The sequence below is a fragment of the Orcinus orca genome, chromosome 11, assembly GCF_937001465.1.
Source record: "Orcinus orca chromosome 11, mOrcOrc1.1, whole genome shotgun sequence".
Taxonomy (NCBI): domain Eukaryota; kingdom Metazoa; phylum Chordata; class Mammalia; order Artiodactyla; family Delphinidae; genus Orcinus; species Orcinus orca.
Genome location: NC_064569.1, coordinates 13374093 through 13400912, shown reverse-complemented (window position 1 = coordinate 13400912; position 26820 = coordinate 13374093).

Sequence of the window (26820 nt, the reverse complement as noted above, 5' to 3'; positions counted from 1 at the left end):
CTCAGCAAATGATCTTGCCTATTTCATGGAAAAAAGAATGGAGAACACGAGATAGAACTCTGCCCATCCTCTCCAAGCAAAAGACCAATTACCTATGTCTACACACATCTTTATCTCTTTCCAGCTGTCTTGGAGAGAGAGATGCCTCCCCATCAAAATTAATACAGTTATCTGAGCTTCGGAAGTCAACCTTTCCCATCACTTCCTAGACCTCCTGGAAAAGTATTTCTTTTTTTCCCTTCTTATATCTTTAAATTGTGCTATACCTTTAAACTCCTTTTCCTATTCCCCCCTCTAAAATTCATTCTCCCAAATACTGTTCTAATTCTCTTCTTCCATTTATACCCAAGATACTTGGAAGTTTTCAATTTGCCTTGCCCTTTACATTCACTCAACCCACTGTGATCTGGCTTCACACCATCCCAATTTCCCTGAAACTATTCTAATTGCCAAATTCAATGTGGGGGAATATCAATTCTTAGCATTTGATAGTACCGATGACTCATCCTTCTATCGTTCTGCCTGTAAAATGTTTCTCATTGCTGATTTCATCCCGCTACTTTCACGACCACATCTCATTCACTTCTCTGCTCCTTCAACATATGCTTGCCTGGTTCCTTAGTCTTCTCCTTTCCACACCCTACAAACTCTCCCCACACACTGCATACCGTACACTTTCCACATTAACTGCTTTACTCTCCATCTGGACACATCAAGACCATTGTCCAACACTCACTCATATCGCAATACCTCATCCAGAGGTGAACTCTGGTCAGTTTTCAGTAAAACAAGGCTGCTTAGCATATGCCTGGATAGCTCACCTTATTAGAAAAGAAATGTTTAGCTGATTCCACTTCCTTTAAACATATACTCTACTTTAGCTTCTTTCAAATACCTTGAAGGTAAACTAACAGTATAAAAAGAGTAGAGGGCAAAACAGGCATTTCCTATAAATAAATATGCAAGGTAAGATTTGAATCACCCAGAAGCATTCAGAGTTCAGCGATTTCAAGGCTCCAAATAAATGGCTAATTTTTCCTGGCAAATGAAATCGAATTATTAAATTATCATACTGGTGTTGGGCATTTGTAATGGAAGGGAAAGGAAACCATCTATTTACCTTTTTCCCCTCAAGGCCATAGTGTATTTGAATGCTTCCTGCTTAATAGCTGCACCTGCTGGTAAGGACAAAGGATGCTCTATAACTTGATTTCGTAAATAACTTACTGCAATAGGCTGAGAATTTGTGCCGTACCTAATGAGTATGTTGCCTCCTTCTCCTTTGATTGCTTTCCTTTTTATATCATTTAAAAAGAAAGGCTTGACTGTTGTGTGTACTAGCTTAAATCTGTTTTTGTTACTGCTTGAAATTATTGTCAACCATTGTCAGCCAACTGTCGGTAAGGTTTGTTTTCAGAATTTAGGGTGAGTTTGCTAACTGAAGCTGTCAACCTGCTCAAATACACAGTCAACTTTATTATTTGCAGTGTGAAAGAAATGCAGTCATTCTGTTGGCAAAGTGTGTCCAGGAACAAAAGGAACACAGTTTTAGAAACAAATTTAAAAAAACAGGAATAATTTGTGATCAACTTAATTTTAGATAAATTTTAAATACAACCTCTTCTCAGGATAAAATGTAAAGAACTTCTTTGATGTTTGACATAAGAGGAATCCAAGATAGAAAAATGGTAAAAATGCCTAGAAAATATGAATAACACATAATATTTGTTCTTTCTTTTTCTTCTTAAATCACTAGTAGAGTTGGGACCTAGAGCCTTATGAGTAGATTTTACATCCTTATGTTACCTTAAGTGACATAACATAACACCCTTATGTTACCATCAGTGAGTTCAGTCTGGAGACCTGAAGAATCATGTGTTTAATCAGATACACCAAGAAAAGGTCCTTACCATTCTTAAATGATAAAATACCATTTAATCTTTGCATTTGTATTCTCAAGTGAATGCTGCATTCTCCTCATTCCTTGTGTTTAAAACCATTGTATTTGTGTTTGTGTAATTTTATATTTCTGTTTCAAAAAAAATGACAATGCTGGCTCTAAACAAAGAAAAATGGATTGGGAAAACTAAATTCACATCTCTTTTTTATTGCTTTTTAATTGATTCCTTAAGGAGAGAGTAAGGCAGTTGATAGAATCCATGTACTGCAGGCTGTGTCACCTTGATCTGGATAAAACACAGTTACCGTGGTCCTGCTGGCAGGAATTCAACCCCAATTACTCAGCACCTAGTTAGAGAGAGCTCACTCTATATGCCATACACCACCATGCACACTCATGGGCTCACGGGCCATACCTGTGAGTGAGTATGTCAAGGGAAGAACAAAGCTTAGGAGCCATTGCTCTAAGACTCAGTTTTTGCCTTCTGCTCACTTCCTAATAATTTACTTTCACTGTTATGGCTAAATCTAGAAGGTACCATCACGATTTGCATGGGGCCTTGGCCCTTTGGTCTTCATGGGCGGTTTCCTTCATAAAACAAAAGATTTAGTTATATTTTACAACTGCACTGGTATAATGATAAATAATATTACATAGTAAAACATTTTTTGATCTAAAAGTTTACTTTTTTCTTCTGATAAAAAAGAATTAAAACATGTTTGTGGGTCCCTAAAAGTACTGGGAGCCCTAGTCCCTGTGTCTAGTGGATCAGAAGGCCTTGGATATCTACAAATTCAAGGCTTACTGACTGCCAAACTTATTACTCTTACTTTGACCTCTTACTTCAACCCCTGGATTGAGAACTGCCAATAGAAACTTTCTACTTATTTATGTTACCATTTCCTTACATTATCAAAACCGAATTCACAGTTTTCCCTAAATTAGATCTGTATCCAACTTGTGTATTTCCATCATTGGTCTCGTCTTTTTTCCATTCTTTCAAAAGTAGGAACTCAGAAGTAATCGTGACTCTGCTTTTCCTCCTTGAACATTTAATTTGAATGAGCTCTTTTCTTCCCTTTGCATACAGTCTCCACCACGACCCTTTCCATATGAACTCCAGCACAGGGTTTCTAAAGGGTTAGCATTTCCTATTATAGTTATTCTCTACATGGATACTGGGTCCATTTTCTTAAAATACTTAACATGGGACCATTTTTTCTTTGCAAAAATCTCTAGTGTAAATAAGATAAAAACTAAATATTTGTACTATATGACCTTTATTTCTCACTTCTAGACTGACCTCATCAACTTATTCCTCTCCACTGCCCAAATGAATTCTTCACTGGACCATGGTCTGCTCTGTATGGTCCCTCAGGCAAATCACACTCAGCCCCACCTTATCCCCTTAAGCGGGGCTTTGGTTCACCACCAAAAACCTCTCCACGGTTCCGGATCCAGATTTGGTCCTATACCCCCCAGAAGGTTATCTCCAAGTATGCCAGTTAATACAACCCCATTCTTCTCTAACTCAGCACATTTTTAATGTATTTTACTGCTACTCGCATTAGCCTGTCTGCTCATTAACTACATGTCACGTTCATTCCTTGTTTTCTCTTAGATGTTTTGCGTTTCTACAGTGCCTAGAATAGTGCTAGTTCTAATGTAATATCTATGAGTACATTGATTAAGAAAAATATTTTAACTAAATTTTTAAAATAGTGATTGTCCAACATATTTTTGGATTATAACATTACCATGTAAAATGGAAATAATACTGTTAGTATTTTTATATCCATTTTATAAACATAGAAAGTTTTTTAAAAAATTCATCTGGATACAGATGTTACAAAATAAATGGGTCATGAGGAGGAAACGTACAGCATGGGGAATATAGTCAATAATAATGTGAGATCTTTGTATGGTGACAGTTGGTAACTAGACCACCAGGAACGAATGTAGCGTTGTAGGTCAATTATACTTCAACAAACAAACAAACTCATAGAAAAAGAGATTAGATTTGTGGTTACCAGGGGTGGGGTCTGGTGCACAGGGGGAATTAGAAGAAGGTGCTCAAAATGTACAAACTCCAGTTATAAGATAGATAAGTATTAGGGATGTAATGTACATTGCGATTAATATAATTAACACTACTACTACTGTATGCTGTATATGAAAGCTGTCAAAAGAGTAAATCCTAAGAGTTCTAATCACAAGGAAAAATAATTTTCTATTTTTTAAATTTTGTATCTATATGAGATAATGGATGTTCACAAAACTTACTGAGATAAGCATTTCCTGAAGATTCAGTCAAATGATATATGCCATACACCTAAACTTACACAGTGCTGTATGTCAATTCTGTCTCAGTAAAGCTAGAAGAAAAAGAAAGCATTATGCCACTTTGAAAAGTAAATAAATGAAAATTAAAAATTCATCTAGATTGTGTGGTAGTATCATATAGTAAAGAACCAGGAATTTATTAATCATATTTGATAGAAAACCCAACTCAAACTATTTTAAGAAAAAAATAATCTGCTGCCTCACATTCAAACTTGTCACAATATTTACTGAGTAGCTCATATATGCCAGCCCATTGCTTATTGTACCAGGAACACGCTGACAAACAAGAAGTCCTCTTCTCTCACTCACTAGTTTACACTCTAGTGGAAAGAGACACACAATGCCAAATAGTAGTAAGTTCTGTAAAGGAAATAAAATAGATTGAGATCATAAACAATGAATGGGAAGTATAGGACTCATTTAGACTTAATGACTCTCTAAGTGCCCTCTGTGTAGTCAACTCAAATGAGATCTAAATGACCAAAAACAAAAAAAAAGTGGCTGGACGGAAGCTTTGTGAATATCTGAGGGAACGAAAGTATAGATGGAGGGAACCAGAAGTGCAAAGTCCCTGAGGTAGGGATTAGCTTCACATGACAGAAAATCAGAAAGATCAGAGATCATATGTCCACTCTGGACCTTGGTCCTGAAGTTGGGATATTCAGATTGACCACCAAATGCCACGTGACAGGGAACTAAGGCCCTTGATAAACAGCTCTATCAGAACCACTTAGAGTGGGGAGAGTCTTTCCAGAGGGAAAGGATGCAAGAGAAGCAAAAGAACAAATATCCCCTGCATGTTTTTAAAAACAATGTGATAAAAGCCAATGAACTCTGGGTTCAGGATTACAAATATGAAAAACAAGCTCAATCTTCATAAATTTTCCATTTGCCTCTCTATGTTTCATTCATACTTTGGTAAAGATTTGAAAGTTATTCCTCATGAGAATTTGAAAACTGGTCATTATATTATTAATCCTATACTCTCTTCAGAAAAATATACATTAAATGTTTCATGATTTGTCTTTAGGTTCCAATTCTCTTTAGTATACCATGCTGAAAGAACTTTTTATATTCTCATCTTGGAGTTTTCCAATGCATAGAAAGATAATGTGGTAAACTCCTCTGTTACTGAGGTAGCCTAGTATAGTAGGTAAGGGGTCAGGCTCTAGCGATAGACAGGGTTTATGTCTTGATTCTGCCCCTTATTATCTATGTGACCTTGGGTCTCTCTGTGTCCTTGTCCTCTCATCCTCAAAATAGGAGAAATAATAGCCCTCACCTCATAATGTTTGTTGTGAAGATTAAATGGGTTAATATGCATAAAGAACTTAGAACAATATTTGGCACAGAGTAAGGACCCAGTAAATATTAATTACTGTTACAATTATTTGAAAAATCACTAGAAAATGTAAAGCTTCTTGTAAAATGTATATCCTCAAAGAAATGTTATAAAATATATGGGATTGTTTTGAGACGATTAACATTATAGTGTTCTAATATATTTTCACTTTTTTATAAATCAATAAGAACAGATTTAGCTCCAACCATAATACCCAAAATCATTATTGTGGCAAAAACAACATAAAGAATAATATTTAACTGATTTGAAGCACATGAAAACAATTGCTACTGAAGATCAAAACTAAAGTATGAATGGGAAGTTTAATACTGCATTTGCTATCACACATAGTAATTTAGAAAATGATTCCAAAGCTTCTAAACAAAACAACACACACACACACACAGACAGGACATGAATGGTACTGTTTCTTTATACTGCAAAAGGAAAGAATTTTAAAATATGTTATGATGCAATGAAATATATTTGATTAAAAAGCTGTAAGTTGTCAATTCTGTCACTACACCAGGTGTTTTGGTCTCTCTTATGAGTTTATAGGGATTCCTTTTTATCTAAAAACAGCACTTTAACACTATATGTGACACACCAATTATGCCTTGACCATATTCTTTCTGCACACTGTTAAAATGTTTAACCAATATTAGCCCAACAAAGGAATCTTCTGATTTACTAATAAAATGTCTTTCCTCAGAAAGTTTTAATATAAACACAGCATTTGACTTATAAGAACATCATTTCTCATTGATCCTCTCGTTGATTCATTTGTTCCTATACAGCCTTAAAACATATCAATTCATTTGGTACAAGATAGATCTTGAATAAAGGAGGAAAGGAATGTATGAAGGACAATAAAAATAAAGTTGTTAAGATCACTGGCTAATTCTAATTATGATTGCTGTGCAAAAGGAGGAAAGAGCTGAGAGGAAATGAATGTTAAGAGCTTACTATGTCAACTGATTTAGATAAATACTATTATATTTCATCTCCTGCCCAGCTCATCAAGTTGGTGTCACTACGCTCATCATCAGATGAGAAAACTGAGGCTTAGGCAAAACTTATACCAAAGTCAACAGCTAATATGTGGTTGAGCCACTATTCACACCTGGGTCTGGACAAAACCAATCCCATTTCTGTCAGATCACATTGTGCTGTTTCTTTGTAATTAACGACATTATATGTTAATATCACTATTTTCCTACTGATCTTCACTTTCAGCGTCCTTTACCGTATACAGGAAACTAAATACATGTGTAAAATTATTTTTTCTGTGTATTTTTACATTTTTGTACTGATAACTTTGAATATTGAATGAATAGGTCCTTCATACCAGTAAAATTTGTCTCATCCTTTTTTTATTTCAAATTTAATTTTTAATATTTCCTTCGTGTGCCCTACTGTCCCTCCTTCAACTCTTTTTCTCCAGTTGAATAAATAAATAAATAGGAAAAAATCAGGTTTACAGTAATGTCTAGGATCTTTGACTTTTTACTAATATTGACAAGGCACAGGATTGAACTTTAAATTTGTGTTTCCAAATAAACATCTAGTTATAAGGACTACATTGAAAGGAAAGTAATGAAATTCCAAGGTGCTCTGGGGTGGCTGTTTTATTCTGATCGGTGGTAGATTGCACTATTGACCAAATGTCAGACACCGAGCGATACAATGATTGAATAAAAGTGTATGCATAATCGGCACAGAGAACTTCGCCAGGACAAGCCTTGTCGCCTTTCTCATAATACTAAAGGAAATTCTTTTTTCTTTTTCTCTTCTCTGAGTACAAATAAATTTTTTCTTCCTGGGCCCCCTTCTCTTTTTATTGGTGCCCCCAGATAAAATAATGTAAGGTGCCTTAGCCAGAGACGCTGATGAAATATTTTCAGCCAAGATATTAATCTGTTATCAGTTCTGTAGGTGTGAAATGTGATGAAGATGACAGAGAATCATGCTCTGCAGGCCTCAAGTAATTTGCACCAAAGATATTTAGATCTATCTTTGGACACTGCAGATCAGTTATTATGGGAGGGGAAAAGCCCTTGAGGAGTCTACCTTGAAACATATTTCAAATGCCAGGAGAGCTGCATGAAAATTGGGTAATGAATGAAACTCTGATTGCAGAAAAATCACTTTGGAATGTGACTGCTGCAGCACGCCGCTGCTCTGTGTAGACCTCAACGCTTAACAACATGGACGGAGTTGTGTGGATTCAATGATGCATTCTGATGCTACTTTCTGTCTTTACTCCTCTTGTGCCATTCAGTTGGGGATGAATAAATATTTGTCATACAACCTGATGGTTATATCTTTTTCCTTTAATTGATAACATGACCAGGTGAGTTCACCATGTATGAGAGAGCCTGTAGATGGCTTATGATAAGTTCACCAAAGAAATTTAATCTTCTTTATCCCTATAACTCTGCATAAATCAAACGTTGTTTTTTAAACTCCAGTAGGTATTTCTGAAAGGCTGTGAACTAAACTAAACCAAGTCCTAGATAAGACTGGGTTTCTCATTCCTAATGATCAAGCTGGGGTCAACAGATATTAGAAGTGCTTCTTTTTGGAAAACTTCTCTGAAATAGCCAGAAATGGTCTACAATGGTAATCAGCTTGGTCAGATGGCAATGCACTTGTTCCTAGTTTTAATCTAGGAAGTTAGCTTGGGACGAAGACGCCCTGGATGCTTACGTCACATAGGTCCTCACCATGAATATAGGGTAGGATCAGAAGTCTTTTTTTTTTTAATTGAAGTATAGTTGATTTACAATGTTGTGTTAGTTTCAGGTGTACAGCAAGGTGATTCATATATATATATATATATATATATATATATATATATATATTCTTTTTCAGATTCTTTTCCCTTTTAGGTTATTATAAAACATTGAGTGTAGTCCCCTGTGCTATACAGTAGGTCCTTGTTGATTATCTATTTTATGTGTAATAGTGTGTATCTGTTAATCCCAGTCTCCTAATTTATCCCTCCCCTGCCCCTTCCCCTTTGGTAACCATAAGATTGTGTTCTATGTCTGTGAGTCTTTTTGTTTTGTAAATAAGTTCATTTGTATCATTTTTTTTAGATTCCACATATAAGTGATATCATATGATATTTGTCTTTCTCAGGATCAGAAGTCTTAATGTAACCATTCAGAGACATCATGCTATTTTAAGTTATGTATAGAAAAGTCTGTCGATATAAACCCATAAAATTCTGATGCTCAGAGTGATATTAAAAGGATGTTTAAGAGGACTTCCCTGGTGGTCCAGTGGTTAAGACTCCATGCTTCCACTGCAGGGGGCACAGGTTCGATCCCTGGTCGGGGAACTAGGATCCTGCATGCTACATGCCTCGTCCACAAAAAAAAAAAAAAAAAAAAAGACAAAAAGGTGTTTAATAATGGAATTGTACTCATAGAAATATTAATACTTGTGTTTACAAAGTCTAAGAACTGTCTGTCCTTGAGTGGAATTTATCATTGTATTCCACTTAAATATGTACATGTTTCTCTCACAAGCACTAAAAGAAAATTTTTAAATATTTATTTACATGACTCTTTGTAGAGTGTAACCTCTACAGGGGCAGGACATGTGCCCTCACCAGGGCCTGGCACATAATGAATGGCTGACAAATGTTTGTAGAATGAGCCCATTAATGAAGGGAAGAAAGAATGTATGTGTTAAGATAAATAGAGTCATGTGTAAGAAAATCACCAATACAGGGGAAAATCATCTTTCCCCTTGGATTATTTACACATATTATAAATGGCAAAAGTGAAAAAGGAAGAAAACAAGGGAGACCCTCTAAAATAATTTTCATCTGTTGTGGAATCAAAGAGTGGAATAAAAACTGCCAGAAGTAGAATACTGTATTCTTTCCACGTGCACCAAAAGGTCATCTACCAGGTGACATCAGAACCAAAGAGATTTACTCCGGGCTATGGGGGTATGTGAGCCAGTTGGATGAAGGAGAAGTGAATTTCATAATGGAAGCCACTTCTCACCTTGGAAGTTCTCATCTAGGTCACTTCATTCCAGTTTTCAAAATGGTGCCCCAACGGCTCCCAGATACATCAGTGGCACCGATCTTTTCACAGGTTATTTCAAGGTAATTAAGTTTGGCATTTCCTTACCTGAAATATCTTTCCCAGTTAGACCTAGTATACATCAGAATATCTCATGTATTTCAGAGTCATAGTGTACCTCAGTGGAAAGAAAACTCCTCAACTGAACACTAGATGTTCCAATGTCTCCAAGACCATTGCATTCCAAATCAACATACAATATTAATGGTAATTTATCTGATTCCTCAGAAAAAGACAGCTCATCACTAAATGACACACTTTTAAAATAAAAGGTTGACACTGATAATGTCCATTCTGCTATTTTCTCTTCTTCCTTTGTTGCTCTGCTCTTAATCATTTCAGAGGTGTGGAATTTTGTAGGGACCCCTTTCTTGTGAATGGGCTCTTCCATTTTACAGCACTGTCGGGAAGTGAGTGCACATGTATTCTGAAACCAGAAAGAAAAATTCTGATCATGAACACACAAACAATGCTAAGATAGAGAAGAACTAGTGTTTATGTGCAGTCCCCTATAGAATGACCCTTAAATAGGCCATCCAGGAATTCATTCTCTTTCTAGCATCCTTACCTCCAGGTTCACTCATTCCTTTAACTGTCTTAGCCCTGACTTCCTGGGTGCCTTTCAAATCCTGGCAGCAGTCCACAGGGACCAGGGGACATCATTACGGGATCTCACCTGGAAGGCAGTGACAGATTCTTACCTTAAGAGTAGGAGAAGGTCTGGGTCTTTCACATGCTTCAAACTGTACCATCTCTGAAAAACAGACTTTGGTTTTGTTATCATAGTATAGTGTAAAGTATTTCATGTAGTATAATCTTGATTAATATTACACCGAAAGATGCCTTTCCCACCAGGAGTGAAGAAGGGAAGGAATGAAAGGAGTTAGGGTTAGGTCATCCAGGATTTAAATTTTGTTTTTAGGAAAAAGGCAATTTTTTAAATAATTTAGAATCTGAGGATGGAGGTGGAAGAAACTAGGATGTTTAAATTCCCGGAAAGCAGGATCTAAGGTGGATAATTTATGTGCTTTCGAGGCACACAATGAGACTTTAAGAAAATGTTTTATATAAATGTGAGTAAAATGACTACAAAGGAGACAATTTTAATTAGTCCTTGCAAAGGACTAAGAAAGAAGAGGAAGAAGAGGAGGAGGAACAAGAAGGGAGGGAAAGGACTTCCTTGGCGGTCGAGTGGTTAAGAATCCACGCTTCTACGGCAGGGAGCATAGGTTCGAGCTTGATCCCGGTTCCGGGAACTAAGATCCTGCATGCCACGCACTCAGAAGTGGGGAAGAAGAGAAGGAAAACGCAAAAGATGTAGGATAACAACAACTTTCTGAGCAAATATCAGTGAAACTCCACCAGAATACTTTGTCTTTCCAGAGAGTATCTTAGATATTAACTATTCAGTATTTTTTTCGTGTAATTTATGGCTACACTTCCTAATTTTTTAAAGTTTATAAAAACAAAAGTTAACTCTGGAACATTTGGAGGATATATGTATTATATATAATTTACAGAGATATAATGGTTCTTTGAAATAAAGCCCCTTGAAACTGAAACTTCATGAAGCCTATAGCTGTATGTAAAGCTCATTGATCATAAATTAAGGTACATCAAACCCAGGATACATAATTTCCAAGATAAATAATGTGCTAGAGCATATTTTGTGATTCTTTCCAAATAGGTGGTACATTCTAGGCAGTAGGATAATATTTTGCATATAAATTGAAGGACTTTTTTTTCTTTTCTTCCTGTCTCTCACTAACCATCTTCCCCATTCAAAGGACAGCTAGAGTATTACATGCTTTCTGCCACAAGGAAGGGATGATACAGCAAAATGAAACCAACAAAGTCCACGTCAATTATGTTTTATGTCTCAAAATCCAGGACTCTTGCACAGACAAAAGACTTGGAAATAAGAAAAATAAGGGCTCCCTAGTCTCCAGCACTGTTGGAGACCATATAGTATTCCACAGATGAAGAGAAAATGCAGAAAGGGAAAAAGAGGACCTGGTAGGTTCTAGAGAAGTGGAACCAAAATGAATCCCTGGTAAGAGAAGAGTATAAACCAAAAATAATTTGGGCTGAGGAACAAAAGGGAAGTAACTTACGAGGCCCTCAGTGTTCCCATGCCTGGCCTGGGTAGGGAACAATTGAACACTCCATACCATGTTTCCAGGCAGAAAAATCTAAGATGGCCTCACCAAGTTTTCTGCAGCCCAAAAGGGTCCTTGAGTCTTAGAAGTTTTACCATGAGACTAAGAACAGTGTAGAAGTGGCCCAGAGAGCTGGAAGACATGAAGAGCCACTCTGGACAATACAAAGAAATTGTGGGAATGAGTGAACTGTGGGAGCTCACGAGGAAAGACCAGAAGGTGCCAGAGTAGGTAATGAAGACACCCAGGCCAGGATGACATCACATACACTGAACCCCATGCCATGGAGGCACAAGCCCCTCAGAACTACTCAGACATAACTGTAAGAAAAAAAAGGAGAAATTATTGGGATAAGGGGTGGAAGAACCCTGAAATTTCTACTTGTCTTTCTACCACCCAAGAGAAGACCCGTGGAAGATCCCGAAACAGAGCATGGTTATTCTGTTCAAGCAAGTACATGGAAGACAGGATGGCTGCCAAGTGAGTGAGGAACAGGTTTGGAAAGGAAATGAAGTAAAACTGTGTAGGCACTATGGACTAATATAAAAATTTGGCTTTTATTCAGAGTGATATGGGAAACTCTTGGAGGGCTTGACGGAGAGTTGTTACACAGACTGCCTTATGATTTAATACAGTTGTTCTGGCTAATGTCTTAAGAACAGTCTTAAGAAGGGTAGAGGTAGAATCTAGGAGATCAAAGAGGAAGCTATTGTAATATTCCAGGTGAGAGATGATATTCGCTTTGTCTAAGGTTGTGAGATCACGGTCAGAATCTGGATATCTTTTAAAGGTAGAACCTTGGAATTTGCTAATAGACAGCATGATGGATGTGTAAGAATGACTAGAAGGTTTCAGGGTTAAACAATTAGAAGTACGGAGTTACCATTCTCTGAAATGGTAAAGACTGGAGGAAATAAGGTTGAGAGTTTTTGTACATGCTGAGTTTGAATGTTGACTGTTAGACATGTAAATATAGATTTCAAAAAAGTAGTGGTATATTCAAGACTGGAGTACAGGGGCAAGGTCCAGGCTGGAGAGTCATTAGTATACAGATGTTATTTAAAACTGTAAAACTGGTTAAAAGAAAGGGCATGAATGCAGATAGAAAGGAGAAAAGGCAGAAGGACTATGTTCTGAGACACTGCAATATTATGAGGTTGAAGTGATAAACAAGAATCAGAAAAGGAGACTTAAAATGTGCTTCCTGAAAAAAGCATAAAAAAGCAAAAAAAAAAAAATTAGAAGAAGAAATTTCCAAGGTCCAATTGTGTCAAATATTGCTGACTGATCAAGTAAGATGAGGACTGAAAATTTACCATTGGATTTAACAACTTGGCATTCATTATCGATGTTGAAAAGGACACTTGGTGGAATAGTGGATTTCAAACAATGAAATAGATTCAAGATCGATTTGTACTAGAGGAACTGGAGGCTTTGGTTCTAGGCAACTCTTCTGATGAATTTAACATAAATGAAAGTAAAGAGAGGGACGATAGCTGAAGGGTAAGTGGGACCAAGAAAGAGTTTTTATGTTTTTAATGGGAGAGATAACAATGTAGAAAAAAGAAAAATTTATTGATGTAAACAATAGGAGGAATAATTATTAGATTGATGATGATGACTAGGCAAGAGGGCATGGGATTTATTGCACAAGAAGAGATTTCCTTAGCTAGGAGCACTAACAGTTCATTCATGGACAGATGAGAAAGCAGAGGGTATAGACATAGATGCAGGTAGGTGGGTAAATGTGGTGAAAAGAGCATGGTGAGATTCTTTTCTATTGCTCTTCTTTCCTCAGTGAGCTAGGAAGCAAGATCATCAGACAAGAGTAAAAATGGGTTGTGTCTACAATTTTCATACAATACTCTGTATATAATTAGAATAACTATTTTATGAGTATGGTGAACTGGTATTCCTCAATCTACCTCTTAGTGTTTGTGCAGGCAAGTTTTCTATATTATCAAGGCAAATTACAAAGACCAGACTCTACATTCCAGGAAATTTCATTTAGTCATTAATTTCACAAATATCAAATGATCCTTACTAAGTTCAAATACTCCTTTGCTATTTCAGAAGCAAGTATAAAAACTGAAATGTAGAGAACACTGAGAACTAGTTCCCTGGAGACCCAACTGAGGAGAATAAAACTTACATTTCCCAAAGTAGATATCTTTCTAGGAAAAACAAAAAAACAAAAGCAAGGAAAATAAATTCTCCGTGGCCATAGAAAAACAGGACTTAGTATATATGCTTCTCTTAGGAAATTCATTAGTTTGCTTGATTTTTTTGTTAACTTTTAGTAGGAAGTCTTCATCATTAGTGGCTTATAGACAAAGAAAGAAACCACTGGATGAAGATGAACCGTGGGATATTGGGAAAAACATTCTGTTAGAATCAGAAGACCAGAAACAGGTCCCAGATCCATCGCTTAAATGGCTATGCGTCCTTGGGCAGTTTTCCTTCTCTTAAGCCTCAGGGCCTCTGTCTGATAAATGGATGTACTGAACCTAATTTTGTAGGTTTTATGAGGCTAAAGTAAGATACTGGATATAAAATCATAAAGAAAATTATTGTATCATTTTATCACTGTAAACCTGTCTTTTACATGAAAATTTGTTTTCACTTTTTATTTTGTTCCTATGCATAGATTATTTCCTTCATACTTTTCTTAGTACGATCACATATTTTTTTGAGAATGATACTACTGTACAACTACTACAGGATGAAATACATGCTTAGACAAAGTAGATTTAGTGTTTTAAAAATATTTTATAATTGTGTATATGTGTTCTTGATAACTTACTTTATGATAAAATTACTGACTTTTTCCTGTTTTCCTACTATGAACAAAGTCTTAATGACTAGCTAAGACCTTGAAAATTGTGACTCCAACTAGGTACAAGTTCTCATATGGCAAGTGTTGATTTAGTTTAGCTACCAGTATGAACAATAAATCCAGTCATTAGGGCTTACCTATTTTAAAAGCAGTTTTTAAACTTTTAAATCCCTACTTAGATGATCTCTGAAAAATGTCTTCTATACTCAGAGGAAATAAAATGCAGAAATTTTCACATTCATGAGACAATAGCGTTGACTGAATGCTGTAAAATGAAATCTGCTCTTTCTGTTTTTCTTTCAAAAGAAAAATTGCATAAATAATACATTTGGACCTTGCAATACCAAACAAGCACAATAGCTACTTTACATTTCATCAAAATGAAGGCCATCTTTTTCATTTCATTATGGAACCATTAATACAATATCATCAACTCTGATTGGCTGTGAGACTCCAGACTGAAGGCATCATGCCAGATGTCAGTGGAGGTGCTAATATCACTGGGATACAGGATGGCAGCAGCCCAATGACCAGTGTGCAGATAAAATCTGAAAAAATAAATAAATAAATCTAAATCTTTTCAAATTTGGGGCCATGGCTTCTTTCTTGGGAAAAACTCAGATAAGAAGTACCTTCATAATGACCTCCAAATGCACCTGAGAATCTCTTAAATAATAAGTAATAAAGTTTGTACACATCGATTACCTTGCTCATTCCAGTTTTGGGATGTATGGATACATTTCTATCCAGATTATCCTTTTCAGCAGTCTGTCAGTAAAAACCCAAACCAAAAAACAGGTAATATTTGATTAAATCTATTTTCTACCTATTTCAGTCCAAAAAAGAAAGATGTGTTAGGAGGAAGAATAAAAATAATGTCAAAATTAGATTCCTAATTATTCCTGGATTTAAATTATCCTTGCTTTTGTGGGCTCTGTCCCATGACAACAGATAATCGAGAGCTGGCTGTAATTGACATATTAGGGTTTTCTTTTACTTAAGGCAAATAGAAGGATGCAATTAAACATTAGGTTTACCCTTTAAGTAAAAAGAGCACATGGCAGATAGCCACAAAATAGGGGTTTAAAAGGATTTACTAACTTGGGATAAATATGGTGTGTAGAAGGTATTTAAAGAAAATTCAAAGCAACCCATGGATAATACCCTTATGTTGCATGGATTTAGACAATATGATTTAATTTCTTATATAGAAGAATTAAACAGGGTAGCATAACCTGTGATTTCTTAGCACTCTTTTTGATGTTTTAAAATAAAATTTAGTTTTTCTCTTCTATGACAGTAATTTTTATTTTTTTATTTTTTATTAAAAAAACTTTTTTAGACATTCTTTTTTTTATATGTTCTTTCCCATTATGGTTTATCACAGAACACTGAATATATTGAATAGTTCCCTGTGTTATACAGTTGGACCTTGTTGCTTATTCACCCTATACATAATAGTTTACATCTGTTAATCCCAAACTCCCAGTCCTTCCCTCCCCCTTGGCAACCACAAGTCTGTTCTCTATGTCTGTGAGTCCCTCTATATAGTTAAATCTAATCTTTAAGACACAAAAATATTGTAGAATGTGTTAAGACATACTCCAGGTCAATGAGAAATAAATTAAAAACTGTCAACCTACTTGACATTAACAAATATGTACTTTGAGACGTCACTACATTTTGGTATTGTACAGATACTGGGAGTACAGTGTCCCACTCCAAACTGCTACTTAGTAGCTGGGTAAACCTGTACAAGTCACTTAACCTGTTGGGGCCTCAGTTTTCTGTGCTAGGAAATGGGAATGATTATAGAACCTATTTCACAGGGTTCTTGTGAGGTTTAAATGATCTAATATATGTAAACTATGCAGAGGAATGCCTGACATATAATAAATATTCAAAAAGTATGAGTTATTTTTGCTGTCCAACAGCATTTCAAATGACAGCAGAGCAAGAGTAAATTAAGAAGTAAAAAAGTTATCACGGGCTTCCCTGGTGGCGCAGTGGTTGAGAGTCCGCCTGCCGATGCAGGGGACACGGGTTCGTGCCCCGGTCCGGGAAGATCCCACATGCTGCGGAGCGGCTGGGCCCGTGAGCCGTGGCCGCTGAGCCTGCGCGTTCGGAGCCTGTGCTCCGCAACGGGAGGGGCCCCAACAGTGAGAGGCCCGCGTACCGCAAAAAAAAAAAAAAAAAATATATATATATATATATATATATATATATATATATATATATATATATATCTCACTTTGTTCTTGTTGTCAGCATTACATCCTGATAAGATTCAAGAAAATCCTATTTACTTACAAATTACTGCTACTGAGATTGACTGAATTAGATTTGAGGAATTAAAAATAGTCAGCATCAAATATTTGTGTTTGCTTTTTTAACAGGCAAATTAAAATATTGGCAAGTGCCTTTTAATTTAATTTTTAATTCTTATCCCTTTGGAGACTACACACAAAATATTCATTTATCTTCCATTTCAGTTTGGTAATATATTCTTGGCAATTAAGAACTTGCTGTACTAAAAGATAAATGTATTTAGGTTAAATGTTAGTGCTTTGTGTAAAGCCTGCTTTGCAGGAATTCTGTATACTTCTTACTCTTTGGAAAGAGATGAAGCAAACCCCTAATTTTTAGAGCTTTGAAAATGGCAGTGTGTCCCTACTCTCTTCAATAAAATCATTGACATTAAGAACTCCACTTTAATTTTACTGTTCAAACACAAAATGCTAAGCACTTACAAGGCTCACAGATTACTCTTCATTCATTGCATGGATATCACTGATTTGGTCAGGATAATTCTAAGGCTCCCTAAGACTGGCCTCTGTTGTTGTGAGATGCTGGTAATCAGGAACCAATAATGGATTCAGCATTTTCCAATATTGAATTCCACCATGAGGATAATCCAAGTTTTCTCACTTTATTTCATTTACCTAACCCTCCTCAAAAGAACCACCCTCTTTATATAAAGATAGATGAATCTTAAATGTACATGCATATACAAATAAAAATATATGTATATTTGCAGTGGTAGAATGGCATAAAACTAACATCTGTAACAATGTTATGTGTTAGATTATAAAATTGGCATTACCCATAATTTAACTACCAACCTGTTTCCCCTTTCATTACTTTCCTTTCATTATAATTTTATTCATTATAATTTGTTAATTATTATAAATAATTAAGATATTATATCTAAATTTTAAGAAAACTAACAAGAGCCACTGTAATATATCAGAGTACAAGCCAAGAGATGTGTTTTTGTTCAAGGCATTTGCATTTTCTGAGAATTATATTGCTCCTATGTTAAGTGAGTAGGTGGCTCTTTGAAATAATTTCAATAGTTCAAGAATCCCAGTGAAAGTTCCCATTTCTTGGGTGTAATTTTGCATAAGTTACCTGAAACATCAGTCTCTTTGTCTTTGGTTGGAATTGTGTCAATTCATTAGGATAATATTGGTTATCTTATGCTAGCCAGAAAGAGCAGTTGATACCTTTATTTCTTTAATTTAAATGAGAACAACATTTATGACTCAATAGTATGACTTGTTTTATAGGAAGACCCATTGTATAGGAATTGGGTCTGAGAAAAAGGCAATGGGAAGTTAGAAACAATCAAAGGAATATTTTTTTGGTGGTAAAATATTTGAGAATCCTGGAATGGGGTTTTAAGGCTCCTTCCAACTTTGTAAATCATTATAACTTATTGCTTGAATTTTCTGGTCATACTTTCTCATCCTAGTACAATCAATCTTACCTCTTTTAAGAATGGCTCGGGGCTTCCCTGGTGGCACAGTGGTTGAGAGTTCGCTTGCTGATGCAGGGGACGCGGGTTCGTGCCCTGTTCCAGGAAGATCCCGCATGCCGCGGAGCGGCTGGGCCCGTGAGCCATGGCCACTGAGCCTGCGCGTCCGGAGCCTGTGCTCTGCAATGGGAGAGGCCGCAACAGTGAGAGGCCCACGTACCGCAAAAAAAAAAAAAAAAGAATGGCTGTACCTCAAGTTAGACATATAAACAGAATTTACCTTCCCCAATACAGGCATTATTCTGTATGAAAGTCTAACATAAAGGTGTTGTTTGTATAAATTAGTGATATTATATTCATGTGTAGCTCATGAAACTGAAGATGTATGTATGTTTGAATATAGATTATCAAGTATGTTGGAGGTTTGGCTGAGAAGGCTATCATATAACTAACTTCATATGTGCACGTGCTCTGCACTGAATTAATGTGCAATTTTTTCTTCATATTTATATAAAGCCTCCCTACTTGCAATTTTCATTGTACCTACATAAACAGATTTATTTAATAGGTTTGATTAGTGTCCATACTTATGTAATGTAAATCATTTAAAAAATCTTTGCATAATTAAGTAACTTAAGGAAATAAGCTTTGGTAAAAAATATTCACTAAAGTTATTGAAGTAACTGAAAATGGGATGCAGTCTAAATGGTCGATAGTGATTTTAAAAAGCTATGGAGTAGAATGTTTCCCATCTACTAAAAACAATGTTTATTTAAAAAAGGACAAATTTTTCTCATAATGTCAAGTGAAAAAGAAAAATGCCAGGATACTTGATTGTATATATAGTAGGGATATAACTATGTAAAAGAAAACCAACAAAGAGACATGAATCGGAAAAAACACTGGAAAGAAAGACACTAAAATGTAAATCATGGTTATCTCTGGGTATCAGCTATCAGGAAATTTGCTTGTGTTTCCTTCTATTTTTCTCTGATGAGCTTATATTGCTCTCATAATTGAAGTTATATATACTTTACCTTTATAAAACAATCCATCGATTTTAAAAAGTGACTAAAATAATATAACATTTAGTAGTTACATATTGCTAACCATGTATCTGGCATTGTTTTATATGTTTGACCTTCAACAACCCAATCAGCTAATTTATTCTTATCATTTTACAGCTGAAAACTTACAAATGAAGATGTTAAATAACTTGCCCCAACTTATACATAAGTAGGTTGTGAAACTGGCACTTACAACTTTGGTTTATATGGCTTTGGTCTGTGCTATACTACTGCTATCAACTTGCACAACTGAAAAGTTGTCATATTTTTATTTTTTTAATATTTAAGCATGACAAAAGTACAGATGATATTGCTTACACCCATGTACTCATCACTGAGTACTGATTTTTTGAAACAATACCACAACATGCTTATTTAAATCAATATTACCCCTTTCAGATATATCAATGGGGATGTGTCATTTTTAGGTGATGATGCCATTTTTATTATTATAATAAGAATAACTATTGAATACTAAGGTATTAAAAAGTCAAAGCAGGTATAAGTCTAACAAAATATGTACAAAATCTATATGAAGAAAACTATAAAACTCTGATGAAAGAAATCGAAGAAGACCTAAATAAATGCAGAGATATTCCATGATCATAGATAAGAAGACTCAATATTGTCAAGATTTTGATCCTTCCCAACTTGATCTCTAGATTAAACAGAATTCCAGTCAAAATCCCAGTAAGTTATTTCATGGGTATCGACACATTGATTTTAAAGTTTGTATGGAGAGATAGAAGACCAAGAACAGCCAGCAGAATATTGAAGGAGAAGAACAAAGTCATTTGACATTACTCTACCTCAAGACTTATTAAGAGGCTACAATAATCAGAACAGTGTGGTACTGGTGGAGGAATAGACAAAGATACCAATGGAATAGAATAGATAGCCCAGAAATAGACCCACACAAATATTATCAACTGATCTTTGACAAAGGAGCAAAGGCAATACAATGGCCAAATGATACAATTTACAACAAATGATGCTGGAGCAACTGGACACCCACATGCAAAAAAATAATTAGTAATCCAAACACAAAATTATACCCTTCAGAAAATTTAACTCAAAATGGATCACAAACCCTAATCTAAAAGGTAAACTGTAAAACTCATAAAAGATAACATAGGAGAAAATCTAGATTATATTGGATTTTGCAGTGACTTTTTAGATACACCAAAGGCACAATCCATGAAAGAAATAATTGATTATCTGGACTTCATTAAAATGAAAGTCTACTCTGCAAAAGATACTGCCAAGAAAATGAGAATACAAGCCACAGACTTGAAATTAATATTTGAAAAGATATAACTGATGAAAGACTGTTATGCAAGATATACTAAGAATTCTCAGAACTCAACAATAAGGAAATGGACAGCTTGCTGAAAAAATGGGCAAAAGACCTGAAGAGACACCTCACCAAAGAAGATATACGGGTGACAAATGGGCATATAAGATATGCAATTTCATTTGTCATTAGGGAAAAGCAAATTAAAACAACAATGAAATGCCACTACATGCTTTTTAAAATGACGAAAATGTAAAATACTGACATCACCGAATGTTGGCAATGACGTAGAGCAACAGGAACTCTCATTTATTGCTGGTCGGGAGGCAGAATGGTACAGCCACTTTGGAAGATTGTTTGGCAGTTTCTTACACTCCAGGGTATTTACTTAAAGAGTTGAAAACATATGTCCACCCAAAAACCTGTACGTGGATATTTATGGCAGCTTAATTATAACTGCCAAAACTTGGAAGCAACCAAAATGTCTTTCACCAAGTGAATGTATAAACTGTGCATTCAGGCAATGGACTATTATTCAGTGTTAAAAAGATATAAACTATCAAGCCTTGAAAAGACATGGAGGGATCTTAAATGCTTCTTGGTAGGTGAAAGAAGACAATCTGAAAAGACTACATACTTTATGATTCCAACTACATGATATTCTGCAAAATTATAGAGATAGTAAAAAAGATTGGTGGTTTTCAGGGTTTGGGAGGAGGTGGGGGGGTGGATAGAGGAAAATTTTTCAGGCAGTGAAACTATTCTATATGATACTATAATGGTGGATACTTGTCTTTATGCATTTGACCAAACCCATAGAATGTACAACAAAAGTGAACCCCAATGTAAATGATGGACTTTGGTTGATAATGACCTGTCAGTGTAGGTGTATTAATTGTAACAAATGTACTACCCTTGTGTAGGATATTGATAGTGAGGGAGGCCATACATGCTTGGGGACAGAAGCATATGGAAACTCTCTATATTTTCTGTTCAGTTTTGCTGTGAACTTAAAACAGCTCTAAAAAAAATAAAGTCTGTTTTTCAAAACTTGGGCAGCACAGTATGCTAAGATATTCACATGTTTATCTCACTTAACTTTCATAACAATCATATTAATAGGAGCCACTCTTTCCCAATATTATAGATGAGATCATTAGACACAAAAGGGTTTCTTCACCCAAGGTCGTTATACTCCAGAACGCATATTTGTAATCATCGCAAATTCAAAACATTTTTTTAAATTCTTTGTGTATCTACAAAAGGTTTTGTGCAGATCATCAACAAAAGCAAACTATTTATTCTCTAAGGACAGTATTATTTTCTTTTTAATAATGAGATGCTATTTGGAGAAAAACCTACTAGTAAAGTTGGGTGATAAAGTTGAATGATGCTATTATAGATAAAAACAAATAATGTGTTAAAATGCAATTGCCAACTTGTGGGCCTTGAACCAAATTTGGCCACTGGACATTTTGTTTTTAGCTACCCTAATACTGGCAGGGTATAAGTCCATACATCAGGTCACCTGAAAAACCATACCCAGATTCCAATGCAGCATCAATGAGCTAAAATTAGGTAGTGACTCACCCTCTTAAATGGCACAGGGTCTCTTCAGTTCTTTAGGCTTCTCCATTCCCTGTGGTCTCCCTGCAACTGAAACTAAGCAGCAGCTACTCTTTACGATAGCATTTGTTCTGTTATTTTTCATCTAGTAGAATTGAGGGAATTTTTTTTCTTGTATCCATTTCTCGATGGAAAATATAAGATAAGGCAAGAGGGCTCCATGTCTCATAAAAATGGGAACGTAAGTTTGTGGAAATGTCGAATATCTTATGCTTAATATGTTAATGTGTCTTGTCTGTGTAAAAGACCACCACTTAATTCACTGACATGAAAAAATAAGAAGAATAATTCTGATAGATGGGAAAATGTATGGTAAGTGTTTAATTAACTGAAAAATACTGGTATTTAAACAGGATTTATTTTGAAATGCAAATAAAAGATGTGGCTGCAATAAAATGCAAATTGTATTAACTGAAAACATTGCTCTGGCATCAAAGCCTTTTACAGCTGATAAGTTCATAAAGTATAATCTACAGAGGATAGCAGAAACTATAAGCCCCAAACAGAAACACGTATTTGCAAACGTAAGTCCAGTTAGAAATACAGTTCAGAGTGTAAAAGATCGACTTGAGAACTTACAGGACAGAGTATATGAAAAGGTTACAGTATTTCTGAGCTCTCTATTGCAGCTGATGATAGCCTAAATATAAACAGTAACACCTATTTGGTTATATTATTCATGCTATAGATGAGGACTTTGATCTGACCAAAATACTTTGGTGTGTGGTGCAATGGTAGACACAAATTCAAAAAAATATTTACTTTGTGAGAAAAACCCTCAAGAGGTGAATGTAGTAATTTCGTGGGTGAGCATGAATAAGGATATTGTCCTTGCGGTAGTATGAAACTTAAACAGTAGACAGCAGTGTTTTATACAAGGACAGAAAGTGTACACGTGTTCACTGTATCATTTATGAGGTACCTCTCTGAGCTAAAAATGTTAACAATTGAACACATCATGAGCATAGTAAGGAAGAACTTCTCCCTGGATTTGCTTCCGTGGCTTGAACTACTGATGTTTTGATGCCTTGCTTGATGAAATGGAGGCCCAGTTACTAGACAGCTGTACTACACACGGATTGGTAGCTTGCATATGGCATGATGCTAAAGATGTATATATAGGCACCTACATACACACACATATCTGCATACACACACACAAGATTGAAAATAGTTTCTTGTTCTTGACATTCAGGCAAATTACCACCTGTCATCAGTTAAAAACCCAATTAAAAACTTGGCTTTTTTTAGGTTGATATTTTAAACATCAAAATTGTTTAAATTTCTTTGCAATAATTTTTGCACTAGTTACACAAACTTATGATTTGAGTAACTCATTCTTAGAGAAGTTTTATCTTTGGTAGATTAAAATGGCACTGAACATTTGGTTCATATTCCTATGCTAAGATTGTTCTACACAAAAGGAACACAAAAGGAATTGCCTGAAATACATTCCCCAAATTATGTATTTAAAGACCAAATTCTTTAAAAACATAAAGAGATAGCATGAATGAAGAATTACAAATGATTTAGTACTGAACCAGCATGCAATACAGTTTTAAAACTTCAAATATGGTGACACTGAAAACCAGAATTCTACAAATTATAGAAATTCTTGTGCAAAGTTTCTATACATGTTTGGAAGTAGCTATATTTGAGAACATCTATTTTCCACAGTGAACTGAAGAAAACTAAGCATCATTTAAAATTAAAAGATGCCTTACAACAGAATACACAAAACCAAATGTTGACACTAGAACAGAAGAAAAAGTGAAACATTTTTTTTCAAATTGGGGTATAGTTGCTTTACAATGTTGTGTTAGGTTCTGTACAACAAAGTGAATCAGCTATATGTATACCTATCTCCCCTCCCTCTTGGATCTCCCTCCCACCCACCGCCCATCCCCCCCATCTAGGTCACCACAGAGCATTGAGCTGCGCTCCCTGCGCTATACAGCAGGTTCCCACTAGCTGTCTGCTTTACACATGGTAGTGCACATATGTCAATCCCAATCTCCCAGTTCATTCCACCCACCCCCCCATGTCCACATGTTTGTTCTCTACATCCACATCTCTATTCCTGCCCTGCAAATAGGTTCATCTGTACCATTTTTCTAGATTTCACATATATGCGTTAACCTATGATATTTGTTTTTCTCTTCCTGACTTACTTCACTCTGTATGACAGACTCTAGGTCCATCCACCTCACTACAAATAACTCAATTTCGTTCATTTTTATGGCTGAGTAATATTCCATTGTATATATGTACCACATCTTCTTTATCCATTCACCTGTCAATGGACATTTAGGTTGCTTGCATGTCCTGGCTTTTGTAAATAGTGCTGAAATGAACATTGGGGTGCATGTGTCTTTTTGAATTATGGTTTTCTCAGGATATATGCCCAGGAGTGGGATTGCTGGGTCATATGGTATTTCTAGTTTTAGAAACACTTTTTGGACCCAAACCAAAGAGTAATGAATTAAAAAAAGAAAATTTTAATCATTGAACTTATTTAATAGTTTATATATTTGCTTCCATTTTAGCTAAAAGTAAAATAACATATCTAATGTTATATCTATAGAATATTACACAATAAAAATAAGTTTGTATTATATTTTTGGTGGTTAGTTTTTTTCCATCCATCCAACTTCACTCATTTAAACTATCTGGCTGGCCCAATGTTAAAGAAATAAGACATGGCCAAATGAGAGTTTTATTATAACTGAAAAACATACAGTCTACTAATCTAACTTCTTAGAAGAGGACCACACAAATTTACATATAACATAAATTTAATGTCTTTATTTCATAGTCATACCTTTAAAATTTATAGACTAATTTGCCGTTGTTAAAATTATAGGAAAATTTTGGAAAGGTAAAAATATAAGGTTCTTTGATTTCAAACGTTTGAAACTGAATTAATATTCATCAGTTCATGTATTAATGATAATTAGAAGGGTGATAATGTGTAGGAAGAGTTATAAATATGTTACTAATGCAGCACAAATAGTACTAAACACTAAACATGAAGGCACTGAAAACCAGAATTCTACAGAACCCTTAGAAGTAGCTACTGTAGTTATAACAACTATTGTGCAAAGTTCTATCCATGTTTGAAAGTAGAATTTGTTTTCAGTATGAAAAAATGTTAGATACACTTCTGAAGGTGGCATTATTTTCTCATTAAAAAAATTGAATTTGAGGCTTCCCTGGTGGCGCAGTGGTTGAGAGTCTGCCTGCCGACGCAGGGGACACGGGTTCGCGCCCCGGTCCGGGAAGATCCCACATGCCGCGGAGCGGCTGGTTCCGTGAGCCATGGCCGCTGAGCCTGCGCCTCCGGAGCCTGTGCTCCTCAACGGGAGAGGCCACAACAGTGAGAGGCCCACGTACTGCAAAAAAAAAAAATTGGAATTTGATCTTTGGCTCCAGTTGGTCTCAAAATTCACAATTTTATTCCTCTCTGACATTGACAACTAATGTTAAGTCAATATTTAAAATTATAATAACAATACTCTTTTCTCTATGAAGAGATTGCCATCTTTTCTTTCATATATAAACATTACCTCAATTATCAAGGTTATGATGAATTATATTGTAAAGGGTAACATTATCCATGTCTGCTGAAGATAAACTAAATTAAATGGACAAATAGATTAGATATAGAAAGGATATTAAAAGATTATGGAATTACTTCCCTCAAAATCTTTAAAAACAGTCCAGATACTCATCTGCCTACAATAGTTTAGGTAAAGTTTGCCTGAAGCCAGCAGGATGAAGCAGAAAGATAACCTCTAGAGGTTTCCTTCAACCATATTTTTTCTAAGATTTAACTCTATTGTCCTCAAATTGTACTGGCATCTTCTCAGTTTTCTGATGAATATTCTGGGCAGCATAGTTTTTTTTTGTTTTTTTTTTCTTCATGTTAACACATTAATTTTAGTTATATTTTTCAATGTAAAAGAAAGGTAGCCATAAGAGAAGTATTACCAAAGTTCTGACATTTTGTAAAAGAATTAAAAATTAAATACAGTCAATTTAGGCAAAGATTATTAAAAGTCAGGACAGCAAATTTAAAATTTAAAAAACCCTACTGCATACTTCATTACTGACAGATTGCTTCATTGTCAAATAATGATATGCTTCAGAATTTCAAACAGAATTTTAAATTTTTTACTATGTAAATTGAAAAGCATATTTTTAATAAACTGGATGTATTCCCTTAATGCTAAAAGGGGACTATTCTCCCCATCAAAAAAAAAAAGATTCTTAGGTGTTCATAAGTAATAAGTGAACTCAGGGTGACCACATGAGGCCATGTAGGTTGGATACCTCCAAAAGTCCACATTGAGGAGGGGCTGCCATACACATAAACCAGCAAGTAAATGGTACC